Raw genomic sequence first — 9,482 nt, forward strand, 5'->3', positions numbered from 1 at the left:
ACTTTTCAGATGTCCATACTGAAGAAAATCCCTGACTTACTATGCTCCGGTTCTTTCATAACTTCTCCCTAGATTTCTCAAGCTAACTCTATCTTTCATCTATGTCCAATCTGTGATCCGACCCTTCTTGTTAATAACTGAAAAAAGCAACAGGAGAAAGAGGAAGGTATCCCTTTAATGGAAAATAATGAAAGCATGGGCTCTGTCTTTGTCCTATAAGATTTTTTTAAATTTTTACCTCTCAATTAAACAAATAAATTTATTCTATTGGGGCACACAGAAATTCTATAGAGATACAGAGAAGGGAGAGATAGAGAGGGAGAGAAACAGAGACACACCTGCATATGTTCTTTCTGTTCTAAAAGCCAGGACCAAGTCTATAACCATAATCACCTGCAAGGGAGACTAAAAAAATGTACACTTTTCTTTGTATGTTCTTGAAAATTATACAAAAATATATAAAATAAAGTTATACAAGAACATAAAAATCAAATAGTACATTTTTAACTATTAAAATTAAAATTCTATTACCATGTGTGAAGAATACATATGTTGGGGATCAATTATTTTTTTCCTCTACCAAAATGTACCCTTCTACTTACTAAACTATCTGGTTTTCTCATGAGAAAACATTTGATCCCACCCTACATAATTTTTGACATCTATCAGATTAGACTATCACAAAGCCTCTATTTTAACCAGAGAAAGTGGAAATTACTCCTCATGGATCTACATGGTTATGGAAACTCTTGAGTAAAAACTAAAGAATAGTTTCTACTTAAACCTAGATCATCTCCTCACCTACTTCCTATTTCACTTCCCTCAATCATTCTAAGTCAAACTGTGTCAGATAAGCTAAGTAATATAAAAGCTGGATAAAGGCAAGAGACTGGAACATTTTAATGATGGTTCTATTGGTCACTAACAGACCACCCAATCCTCTGGGGCCCTAGTCAGGGACTCCTGGGATTCCCATACAGATATGATGGGCCCAGACCTCTAAAAGTTCACTCTCCATCATCACTAGTCATTTACATCAGGAAAAATATCATAAACCCTCTTGGGAGCCTCTATAGGACATTGCCCTTAATGCAGAACAATGGTAGAAACTGTCCCAATCTCTGAAGGGAAGCTGGGTCAACATACTCTCCTACTTGAGGGAGACTGATCCTGAAATGAGTGCAGCCTAGAGTATTCCTAGGTATGGCCATGGAGTTTAAGTTCAGACTGACAGGGATGCAGAGGTTACACAGGCTCCTGTGCTAAATATAAATAGACATGGGCCCTAGGACAGATCGATGAGGTTTACAGTTAACAGTATTTTTATACTGTTCCCATTTTAGGAGATACTCTCTCCCCTAATCCAGTTTTGCAGTCCTATTCCCAACTCTGAATCCATCTTCCCAGACAAGACTGTCAGCCCACCTGCATGTTAGCTGTTGGGCTCAGGCAAAAATTAGTAAAGTCATGGACCTATTAGAATAAACCTAAACTTCCTAGCTTCTTCCAACATGAAGACCCTAAATCTCACCTGCTATATTCTTACCTTTAGGTTCCTGATTATTAATTTGTTCTGCTTTGTATCTTTATGCTTTTCAACCACTAAGTTGCAGATGCTATCATGAAATCAAACTGACTGGGAAGTCGGGCGGTAGCTCAGCGGGTCAAGCACACGTGGCACAAAGCACAAGGAATGGCACAAGGATCCCGGTTCAAGCTCCTGGCTCCCCACCTGCAAGGGAATCACAGGTGGTGAAGCAGGTCTGCAGGTGTCTATCTTTCTCTCCCCCTCTCTGTCTTCCCCTCCTCTCTCCATTTCTCTCTGTCCTATCCAACAATGACAACAATAATAACTGCAACAATAAAAAATAAACAAACAAACAAAAACCCTAAAGATTCTCTACCTGAGAATAGATTCGGTGTCTGCCCAGTTTGGCTCCTTCTCCTTCTGTTCTTTTTGAAGAGCTCCTGCTTTTCCCTTTGAGAGTTTCTCTCTAGTCTATTGGTCCCCTGTGAGGCATATTTAAGAACTGCTAGGTTTCTGCATTATTACTTCTCCTGATAGAGAATGATCTGACTTACAGATTCCAAATTAACTTACAGATTCTTTGACAATACAATGACCCACATATTTAGTCTGTATCCATTTTCAATTTCATTTGGGAGTAAACACAGACACAATTTTGGACAATTTAAAAATCTAATATCACTTTTCTTATTTACTAGTTTCTGTGCTCCACCCCTTCTTCTTCATCCCTACCTTCAAAGTAATGAATAATACCTCATAGAATAAATGGTTGAAATATTTGTCATCATAAAAAAGAAATGCCCTTATCCTGACCTTTAAAACCTGACTGGTTTTGAATATTTATCAGATACTGTGAGATTCCCCACAAATTAGTGGCATAAATGTTATCCATCTAGGAAAGTAGATTTATTAAAGGATTGTCAGGAAGACATTATGAAAAAAGTGACACCATCAAAGGCAACCAAACATTAAATGAAGACAGTGAAAGATGGTTAAGTGAGAAGAAATAATAGAAACAAGAGATTGAAGGCAAGAAAATGCAGTCTTTGACAGAGAGACACCTGTAGAACTGCTTCATCACTTGTGAAGCTTTCTCCCTGTAAGTGGGGACCGGGGGCTTGAACCTGGGTCCTTACATACTGTAATTATGTGCATTTAACCAGGTATGTCACTGCCTGCCCACTTTCCTTTTCTATCCTCTTCTATTTTCTTCATTCCTCTTTTCTCTCTCTCTCTCTCTTACTCTCTCTCTCTCTCTCTCTTTTTCATGGTCAACTACTGTTATTTCTGGGGCTTAGTGCCTGCATGATGAATCCACTGCTCCTGGTGGTCATCCCCCCCACTCCTTGCACACCCTTCTTTCCCCTTTTCCCCTTTTCTTTGATAGTTCAGAGAGAAATTAAGAAGGGAGAGGGAGATGGAGATAGATATATATAGAGAGACACCTGCAGTACTTACTCATGAAACTTTTATTCTTCATCTCCTCCTCCTCTCTCAACTTCTTTCTGTATCTATCCAATAGTAAATAAAAATACTCAAAGAAAAAGGGAGAAAGTAGAACAGGAAAGAGATATCAAGATAAAGAAGCCTGTATGAATTCCTAGTATAAATATGCAGAAGAGGAAATATTAGATACTTTCTCTAAGGAGAAGACTATAATAGATAAATCCATTACAAGGTTTTTTTGTTTGTTTTGTTTTGTGAACAGGAAATATATAAAACCTTGACACAAAAATGATGTCACTCATATAAAGTATATGCTAAAGAAGAAAATGTAAGGAACATCAATATTTCAGAATATGGGAGAAAAAAATAGTCTCTGGTGAAACTAAAAATGAAAGTCAGAAGTAAAATAAGACTCACAGGAGTGGTGTGAGAGAACTACAGACATGTTGAGACCAGATAGCAGTAGGCTGAAGAGGGAATGAAGAAAATGATGAAAGAGTAAGTAAACATTGCTATGTTCTTTTCAGAGAAAGAAACAAGAAAGACCAGTCAATAAATAAAAGAGAAGGGAGTCGGGCGGTAGTGCAACGGGTTAAGCGCGTGTAACACGAAGCGCGAGGACCAGCGTAAAGGATCCCGGTTCAAGCCCCCGGCTCCCCACCTGCAGGGGAGTTGCTTCAACAGTGGTGAAGCAGGTCTGTAGATGTCTTTCTCTCCCCCTCTCTGTCTTCCCCTCCTCTCTCCACTTCTCTCTGTCCTGTCCAACAAAAACATCATCAACAACAATAATAATAACTACAATAAAACAAGGACAACAAAAGGGAAAATAAATAAATAAATTTTAATAATAAATAAATGAGGAAATAAGGTCAAAATGGAACTGTTTTCAAAAGATAGGAGACATTTATTTATACTGTAATCTCAAACTCCAAACCTATAGGTGAAAATAAGAAGGTATTAGAGAACAGGATAGCTAATAAAAGTTCCACTTCAAGAAGAAATTAGGAATATGATGGAGAGACCTTGATCTTGAGGGAGGCTCACACTCTAAGACTGGAGTGTGTACCTTCAGTTCAGTGCATGAAACATAACAGGAAATACTGCCCAGTGCTACAAAAGTCAGAAACTGTCTCACCAGCTTTTGCAAAGAGGTTAAACTTCCCATTTACTGCTTTTCAAACCCATAATTCAGGTTAAGGCAAGGCTGAACTCAGTTCCTCAACCTTCTGTCTTCAGGGAGCATTTATACAAATAGGAGTAGGGGTGGGGGGTAAAAAGAGGGACGGTTATTTAATTGTCTTCATTTATATTTCTCTAATAATCAGTGACTGCGAGTATCTTATTTTTCCACGTGTATTGGCCATCTGGATCTCTTCTTTGGTAAAATTTCTTTTTTTTCTCTCTCTCTCTTCACTGTACCCACTGTATCTATTCTTTTTTTATTTTTTATTTAAGAAAGAATTAATTAACAAAACCATAGGGTAGGAGGGGTACAACTCCACACAATTCCCACCACCCAGTCTCCATATCCCACCCCCTCCCCTGATAGCTTTCCCATTCTCTATCCCTCTGGGAGCATGGACCCAGGGTCATTGTGGGTTGCAGAAGGTAGATCTATCCATACTCTCTTCCTTTTTTCTTTCTTTGTTTTTTTTTTTTTTTTTTTTTTTTTTGCTGCTGAGTTTTATGAGTTCTTTACTCATTTTGGTCACTAAACCCAGATGTCCAGCTATTGATGAGATTAGTGGTTAATAAAAATACACAATGGAGGGCCCCCAACTCTTCATCTGCACTATTCCAGCCTTTAGTTCCATGATTGGTCAACAATTTGTTTAGCTTTGTATGTTAACTCTATTTTCAATCACCAGGTTCCAGATGTTAGCATGATGCCGACCAGACATCCCTGGACAGACAACCCCACCAATGTGCCCTGGAGCTCTGCTTGCCCAGAGCCCTTCCCCACTATGGAAAGAGAAAGACAGGCTGGGAGTATGGATCCACCTGTCAATGCCCATGTTTAGCAGGGAAGTAATTACAGAATTACCTTCCACCTTCTGCACCCCTCAATGACCTTGGGTCCATACTCCCAGAGAGTTAAAGAATAGGAAAGCTGTTAGGGGAGGGGATGGGATACAGAGTTCTGGTGGTGGGAATTGTGTGAAGTTGTACCCCTCTTATCCTATGGTTTAGTCATTGTTTCTTTTTTATAAATAAAAAATTAAATTTAAAAATACACAATGTACAATTAATCAGCTAGAAATCATTAAATCTTCTCCTTTAAAGTATCATGAATGGAACTTGAAGGAACAAGTTAAGTGAGAATAGCCTAAAAGAAAAAGACAAAGAACAGATGATGTAACTTAAGACACAAGGCAAGAAAAGGGAAACAGTAAAACCTGGACTAGGTGACATATATTTCAGGAAAATAAAAGCCTCTGGATTAAGAAGAAATTGTGAGAGAGGGCAGGGAGTACACAGGACACTTGGTAGGTTATGGTAGTGGTGTGCAAGTTAGTGATTTGTCCAACTGAGAGTCAATTTAAATTGCATTCATTCTTGGTCTTATTCTTCTTGTTGCGAAAATTTCACAAGATAGTATCAATAAAGATAGTACTTAGAAAACTTGTGTAAATATGTCAGTATTATCTTTTACCAGTACCTTTGAGTTTATTAATTTTTTCCCCTGACCACCAGTACAGCATGAGTTGAAACTTCAGAACAAGAAGAAATCCAATGTCATAAGAAGAAAATAAGAAACCGTACTCATCTGTCAACAATTGTCCTATAAGCCATTATCTCCCCAGTAAAATTGTGTTTTGGGGGGCATGGGAATGGGAAAAGTGAGATAAGTTCAGGGGAAAATGGGGAAGGTTATAAGATACTCAGAACTTCCTAACTCCTGTGTCATAGCCTTCTGGATCAAGTTGAAATTTCCTTAAACTTTATCCTACAACAAAAAATATAATATAGCTTAATTTATATTATTATTGTTGTTATTCAGAGACTGCAGGCATGAATTGTTGAGGCTCTTTGAGTCTCTTTTCTTGTCTTTGTTCTTATCAAATTGAGTTTTAACATATATCTAACCCAGTCTATCAAATTCAGATCTCTCCTCTCCCAACGGTCATGTCAGAAGACCCAGTCCCCACAGGGCAGTGGCACACAGGTTAAGCGCACATAGTATGAAGTTCAAGGACAGTGCACAAGGATTCTGGTTTGAGCCCCTGGTTCCCACGTGCAGGGGTTGGGGGTGGGATGGTGTTTCACAGGCGGTGAAGCAGATTGGCAGGTGTCTCTCTCCCTCTTTGTCTTCCTCTCCCCTCCGCTCTCAAGTTATCTCTGTTCTATCAAAAATAAATAAATAAATAAATAAATGCCACAGGAGCCATGGATTCGTAGTGCAGGCGTTTAGCCCCAGGGATAATCCTGAAGGCAAAAAAAAACAAAACAAAAACAAAGGGGTGGAGTTGTTTCAGAGTTTATGACAAAACTTTTTGAATGCATACTTTATTTTGCTAATCTTCTTCCCCATTTTTCTTTGAAAACTACTTCATAATCTGAGTCATTTGAAATCTATAACAAGAAGGTAATATCAAAAGGTTTTAGAAGGTTCTGGCATGCCAGCCTTTTGTGAAAATGGAGGGGGGGGGGGAGATGACCGCCGGGTCCTTTAGGGACCAATGTTTCATCAAGCCTGGGAAAAGGAAATTGAGGGACTCTTAATGCAGGTTTTGCAGTCGAGAATGAGAATAGTATGGAATCTGAATCTTTCTTTACATTAATGTCTGAATTCATACAAGATTTAGATCAAACCCAATGTTATGGACTCCAACAAAAGAATGTGTGGTAGAAAAGCTTCTAAGTTGCCTCCACTAGGTCTTAAGGGTGGAGATGAAAGTGTGGCCATTTACAGTTCTAAGGAGGTATTGCCTGGAAAAAGAAGAGTCTGAGACCACTTATATTTTCCCCTTTGCCATCAGCCATTTACTCTTCTCTCACTGAGAAGAGGTTACTAGGTTCCCTTCCAATCTACAGTCAACATTTCTATAATCAGAATATAAATTGGGACAATCTGAACATACTATTTTTGAAATGTGGTCTTTAAAAATTAGGATCTGACTAAATTTATATTACTTTATTTACTTAAATTTATTTATTTATATATTTTGGATAGAGACAGGGAAAAGTGGAGAGGTAAGAAAGGACACAAAAAGGGAAAGAGAAAGACACTTGCAGCACTCTTCCACCACTTGTGAAGCTTCCCCTAGCAGGTTGGGGGGGCAGCTTGAAACTATGTTACACATAGTAAGGATATGTTATCCTTACACAGGATAACCTATGCATTCAAATAGTTGTGCCACCATTCAGTCCCTGTTTTACTTTACAATGAATCTTTAGTTTGAAAGTTTATAGTTAGTCAAGCACCCAATACATTTGAACCAGAAATTCTAATAACTATTTTCTTTTGCCTAAATATTTTGCCATTAAAATATTTTATTTATTTATTTATTTGGGTAGAGGCAGAGAGAAATTGAGAAGAGAGTGGAGAGACAGAGAGGGAGAGGAACAGAGACATCTGAAGTTCTATTTCACCACTTGTGAAGCTTTCCCCTTGCAAATGGAGGCAGGGGGCTTGCTTGAACCTGGGTCCTTGTGCATTGTAGCATGTGAACTCAACCAGGTGTGTCACCATCTGGCCCTTAATAACTATTTTCTAACATTAAGTTTATACAGACTTGGCCAAGCATAAGCTAGTAGTTATAAATGTTACATCATTTGAAAACCAGATATAAAAGAAAAAAGAGAAACAATGAAAGAAAGACTTGAGTACAGAAAATTATCATACAAGCTTAACTTGCAGAATCAAAAAACATTTCACCTGGGAAAGAAAAACTGAGTAGCTTTCCCCAGCTGTTTCTGTAGGCAGGAGTTTCCGAGTTCATGACAAAGTTTTTTGGAATGCATACCTTACTTTGGTCTTCTTCCCCATTTTTCTTTTAAAACCACTTCATAATCTGAGTCATTTGAGATCTACAACAAGAAGAAAGGAATATCAAAAGGTTTTAGAAGGTTCTGGCATGCCAGCCTTTTGTGAAAATGAATGATGAGACAGAACAAAATTAAAAAAAAATTTATTAGAAACACCTGCAACTATTTCTGTAACTGGGAGGTCCTTATTAAGGTTACAGTGCTGAGCTATGCTCAATTAGTTACCTTAAAAGAGTATAGCATTTTTCTTATTTTTATGAAAACACAAAGTGTATACTTTCCTGTGCTTAGTGGTTTGTCTGAGTAGTCAAGTTAAAGTCTACTCATTCTTGGTCTTATTCCTCCCCTTGTGAAAATTTCTCAAGATTCTACTAATAAAGATAGTGTCTAGAAAATCGGTGTAAATACATCACTGTTCTCTTTTACCAGTCTCTCTGAGATTATTTTTTACCCTGATCACCAGTACAGCAACAGCTGAAACTTCAGATCAACACAGAGAAACCTAATGTCATAATTTTCTTATTTAGACTACTCTTTTTGAAAAGGAATACCTTTTTGTTTTCTCTCTATAAAAACAGAATTAAGTACATAATCATATACATATACATATACATATACATATCCTTCACACAAACACAAATGCCAGATGCCTCTAGAAAGAAGAGAAAACTTGAGGCAAGCAAACTTCTGTGACAAATTTTCCAAACTGAACCAGAAATAGGCATTCTGCACAAAAAGAAAAAAAAACAACACCAATTCAATGCAAACAACTTACCATCTGGTTACTGTCAGAGTTGCAAGTGCATACAAGAAGATTCTGTTTTTAACCTTGGATTTATTTTTCTTTCACCACATTGAATATCTTCCTTAATGTGTGTGCTGTCTAGAAAAAGATATATTTGGTGCTCCTTGAGCAGATAGGCTTATTATGACTATGTGGAAGCAAACTCTTCAGTGCTTCTTGTCACACCCAAATATGATATCATAGTCAGTATATCCTAAATAATAAACTGTCTTATTCTAACACATTTCATTTCTGAAATAATCTTTCTTAACTATTTTTCTACCAATAAAAACCATAAAACTAAGTATAAATTTCCATACTGAACTTTGATACCATGAACACTGAATAACTCCAGAAAGCTATGGAACATTGAAAAACACCCACAGATCGTCCCCCATTGGTCCTGTTTGAAGATATTAATGGTGTAAAACCTGGTCTACACTGCCAAGTTTTCCAACTCCAAGAGTGTGAAGGTTTCACTGAGAACTTTCCTGACACTCAAGCCTAGCACAGCTGTTTTTATTTCCCAAATAATGAAAATAGCAGAAACACATCTGTTTTCATGCTTTGCTGTTGACAGTTCACCAAAAAATGTGCATCCAATAGTCTTTATCCAAATAGACAGAGACATGTTGGATCCAAACTACAGAGAGCTTTTGTGATGTTTGTGTTTTAAGTTTGTGCAAGAAATTCAATTTTTACATTCTATGTCACGCCTAGAACAAATCCCTCTCA

At 37.6% G+C, this 9,482-nt stretch overlaps 1 long non-coding RNA gene across 3 annotated transcripts; it reads right to left on the minus strand.

The window, feature by feature from the left end:
- Positions 1–1,552: 1,552 nt before the first annotated feature.
- Positions 1,553–8,923, minus strand: LOC132538322 (uncharacterized). 3 transcript variants are annotated; one of them, XR_009549717.1, is made up of 3 exons: positions 8,739–8,923; positions 7,942–8,005; positions 1,553–1,732 (listed from the first exon to the last, which is right to left on the minus strand). It is a non-coding gene; the product is annotated as an uncharacterized LOC132538322 (long non-coding RNA). The 3 variants fall into 3 exon arrangements; XR_009549718.1 differs by lacking the exon at positions 1,553–1,732 and adding an exon at positions 5,859–5,921; XR_009549716.1 differs by lacking the exon at positions 1,553–1,732 and adding an exon at positions 6,774–6,904.
- Between the last annotated feature and the right edge of the window lie 559 nt (positions 8,924–9,482).

The sequence above is a fragment of the Erinaceus europaeus genome, chromosome 4 (genome assembly GCF_950295315.1).
Source record: "Erinaceus europaeus chromosome 4, mEriEur2.1, whole genome shotgun sequence".
Classification (NCBI taxonomy): Eukaryota; Metazoa; Chordata; class Mammalia; order Eulipotyphla; family Erinaceidae; genus Erinaceus; species Erinaceus europaeus.